This window comes from Dipodomys spectabilis, unplaced genomic scaffold, assembly GCF_019054845.1.
Source record: "Dipodomys spectabilis isolate Male_0828 unplaced genomic scaffold, ASM1905484v1 ptg000692l, whole genome shotgun sequence".
Taxonomy (NCBI): Eukaryota; Metazoa; Chordata; class Mammalia; order Rodentia; family Heteromyidae; genus Dipodomys; species Dipodomys spectabilis.
The window spans coordinates 740010-744489 of NW_024871369.1; positions in this window are offsets into that span (position 1 = coordinate 740010).

The window sequence follows — 4480 nt, forward strand, 5'->3', positions numbered from 1 at the left end:
TCTCTTTAAGAAGAGCTACTTTTCTTCCTTTCTGACCTAGTTTAGCACTTTCTCCTAACACAGCAGCTGTGTAATGCTGACACCTTGTGGCCAAGGTCAACATCTGTCATCCCTCTGCCCAGTATTGACCCTGGACCAGGTGTGAGGTCCTCCCTTAGGGTCAATTGCACAGTTCCACCACAGTACCACTAACAAAGCTGAGCAGTGGGCTTGTTATTATTGTTGTTGTTCTGTCATGGGGCTTGAATTCAAAACCTGGGCTCTGTTGCTGAGCTTTTTTTGCTCAAGGCTAGCACTCTACCACTTGAGCCACAGTGCCACTTCTGGTTTTCTGTTGGTTAGTTGGAGAGAAAAGGCACACGGACTTTCCTGCCTGGGCTTTGAACCATGATCTTCATATCTCAGCCTTCTGAATAGCTAGGATTACAGGTATGAGCCACCAGTGCCAGGCTGAGCAGTGTTTTATATATGCGAGCAAGTTTCTCAGAGGCCCTGTATCCTGAGGGCTGAGGCCCAAAGTACCCAGGGAAGATGTCAGATGAACGGTGCAGGGGAGGGGCTGAGACTGTGCAGTGGCTACCAAAGGGTCACCTTCCTCTGTAAAAGGGGCACTCCCCTGGTGCATCATCTATTGGACTCGTTCTCATGGCTCTCTGTTCCCAACCTTGTTGCATCTTCTTTGGTGCCCATCAAAGCCATGGCAACTACTAGTGTGAGGATAAGGAGCTCTTCCTAAAGAAGAATGAAAAATTCTTGGAGGACAAAAGCAACACTTGCCCATTATACAACAACCACAATACAAAGGTCACCAAGGTAAGAAGTAGTGTCCCTAACCCAGGCCTAAGATGCACTAAGAAAATTGTCTTACATAGTTATATTTACGTAGCCCCAGTGCCATTCATTTTTTTGTGCAGATCTATATTTCCATCTGGTATCATTTGCTTTCTGTCTTTAACATATTACACTGTAAGTCTTCTGCAGAGCTTATATTTCTGGCAAACAAAACAAAACAAAACCTTTCACCTTTTCAAAAAGTAATACGCTGTTAGGTCCCGGTGGCCCACGCCTGTCATCCTAGCTACTCAGGAGGCTGACGTCTGAGGACGGAGGTTCGAAGCCAGCCTGAGCAGGAAAGTCCATGACACTCTTATCTCCAATTCACCACCAGAAAACCAGCCTTCAGCACAAAACCTAAGGGACATCACCCAAGTCCTGAGTTCAAGCCCCAGTACTAGTGTGTACATGCACATACACACACACACATACAGCATAATAAACTTTCAGAAAACTTGAGCATATAGTATAGTTCTATGACCTTCCCTTATCTTTTCCCTCATTTGTTTGCATTAATATACATTGTTACAATTGATGTATGATATTGATATATTACATTTCACTAAATCGCAGTTTAGCATACAGTTCCTTCTTGGTGCTGAACATGTACGTGTGTGTGTGTGTGTGTGTGTGTGTGTGTGTGTGTGTGTGTTAGGTATGGAACCTATACAAATGCTCTACCACCGAGCTACACACCTGTTCCTGTGGGGTTTGATAAATGTGTAATAATATAATCATTTCACTGCCCTAAAAATCTTCTGAGTCTACCTGTTTACCCTCCCCATCTTTGGCAATTACTAAACTTTTTACTATTTCTATAGTTTTTATTTTTACATAATGTCATATCCTTGAGATATTACAATCTTCACACTGGGCTCTTTCATTTAGCAAAAGACATTTTAAGTTTCCCCTATGTCTTTTCTTGGCAGAATATCTTACTATTTTTAAAATCACTGATTAATATCCTATTGATTTAATACCACAATTGTTTATCATTCATCTATGTAAATGAAGTATATCCTTGTCACTTCCAGTTTTTGACAATTATGAATTTGTTATAAAGATCTATGTGCCTCGTGTGTGTGTGTGTGTGTGTGTGTGTGTGTGTGTGGTGCACATATGTAAGTGTGTACCCATAGTGGTCATTTGGGTAATTCCTAGCAGCACAAGTGCTAGATAGTATCAGACTATGTTTAGCTCAGCAGGAAACTGCCCAAACTGTCTTTCCAAGTGGAGGTAACACTTTGCATTCCCTCTAACAATGCACAAGGATGCTGTTTGGTCCACATCCTCACCAGCATTTGGTGTTTCCAGAATCTTAGATTTTGGTTTTGTAATAGATGTGTATGGATATAATTCCATAATGACACATGATCCTGAGCATCTATTCATCCACGCTCGTTTTCCATTTGTATATTTCTTTACTGAGCATCAGTTGAGAGCTTTTGTCCATTTCCACCTGTTTGTTTTATTGTTGAATTTTGAGTTCTTAAAGAATCCTTTGTAAGATACATGTTTTGTGACTACTTTCTGTTGGAGGCTTCTCTTTTCATTTTTTCAGTGTCTTTTACAGAGCAGAAGTTTATAATAAAAATCAACTTATTACTATTCTTTTTCTTTCATGGATTGATACATGTAAAGACTCATCACAAAACCCTAGGGTCATCTAGGTTGTCTCCTGTTATGGTCTAAAAGTTTTATGTGGAAAGCGTTAGGACTTTTAAAAATTATTTTATTGGGGCTGGGAAGTTGGCTCTGGTACAGTGCTTGCTTCCCATGCATGAGGCCCTGAGTTCGATTCCTCAGCACCACATGGAGCGGAAAAAAGCTCGAAGTGGTGTTGTGGCTCAAGTGGTAGGGCACTAGCCTTGAGCTGAATTGCTGAGGGACAGCGCCCAGATCCAGAGTTCAGGCCCCACTACCGACAAAAAAAAAAAAAAATTATTTACCTCTTACTTTTTTTTTTTGCCAGTCCTTGGGCGTAAACTCAGGGCCTTTTGTTCAAGGTTAGTGCTCTACCACTGGAGCCACAGCGCCACTTCTGGCTTTTTCTATGATTAATTAGAGATACAAGTCTCATAGGCTGCCTGCCCTGGCTGGCTTTGAACCCTCATCTCTCCTATCTCCTATTTGCAATCCTCAGATCTCAGTCTCCTGGGTAGCTAGGAATATGGGTGTGAGCCATGGCGCCTGGCTTATTATTTAAAAAAACATCTAGTTGTTTCAGTGTCATTCACTTCAAATACCACCTTTTGTCCCTAAATTGTTTCTGCTTATCAAAGCGTTAACTAGATTTGAGTAGGCCTACCAATTCCTGGAGTCAGTGTCTGTCTTCCCATGCGGGTCTCGGGCGTCTCGTTCCGGTCCGATCCCCTGCAGGCGGAGCGGCGCTCTGGCAGAGTGCAAGCTCCCGCCACACAGGCGCAGGAACGGCGGGAGGTGGAGCGTGCGGTCGCACCACCGAGCGAGAACCGTCATGGATGGCTTCTTCCCGCTCAGACGGGAAGAACTAACCCACAGCACTCCGCAGGTGGGTCGGAGTCCAGGCCGGAAAACAGCGCCCAACCGTATTTCGGAGATGGCCGCCCAGCCCACCGCACCCCACCGCACCCGGCGCGCGGCTGGTAGGCCCGGGGCCTCGCGCCGTCGGTCCTTCCGGCCTGACGGGGTCCTCCCCCAACAGCTTGCTCTCTTCGGCCTTGCCCTCCTTCCCGTCACTAGCCTGGGCTGTGCTGTCCTGCAGCAGACACTCGTCAGACACCCGTCCCCTTTAGGTCCCGCGCCCTCAGCGCCCCCAGCCAACAGACCCTTCGCCAGCCGAGACACCGGCACCCTAACCCTTCCCGTCCGGCCCCTGGAGAGCCGGGACCGGCGTGAGCGCTCCGCCAGTGCGCGGAGAGGGGTGGGCCAAAGGGGCGGGCCAACGGGGGGGCCAGGGCTCTGATAGGAGCGGGCCTATGAGAGGGATGAGTACGCAAAAGCGGAGGGCCTACGGGGGGGGGTGCGGGGGGGGGGGTGCGGGGGGGGAGGGCTCTGATAGGAGCGGGCCAAAGGGGCGGGCCAACGGGGGGCAAGGGCTCTGATAGGAGCTGGCCTAAGCGAGGGATCAGTGCGTGTAGAGGCGGGCCTACTGGGGAGGGAGGGCTCTGATAGGGGCGGGCCAAAGGGGCGTGCCTATGGAGGGCGAATGCTCTGACAGGGACGGGCCTATGCGAGGGATCAGTACGCGCTCGGGGCGACCCGAAGGGGCGGGCCTACGGGGGGGGCGAGTGCTGTGATAGGGACGGGCCTATGTGAAGGACAAGTACGCGCTCGGGGCGACCCGAAGGGGCGGGCCTTTGGGGCCGAGCGCTATGACAGGGGCGGGCCTATGCGAGGGATAAGTATTCCTTGGGGCGATCCGAAGGGGCGGGCCTATGGTGGGGACCAGTACACGGATAGAGGCGGAGCCACGTGGGGCAAGTGCGCGGACTGCGACGGGCCCGAGGGAGAAACAAATGAGGGGTGGGGCGGCTTCACTGGGAGGCGAGTGGGGTCAGTTGCCGACCCAAGGTGGCGGCCGGTGCGCGGACGGCGACGGGCCCTGCGGGGAGAAACAAGCGCACGGGTAGCGGCGCCGCTGCCTAGGCCTTTAAGCAGCCCCGCC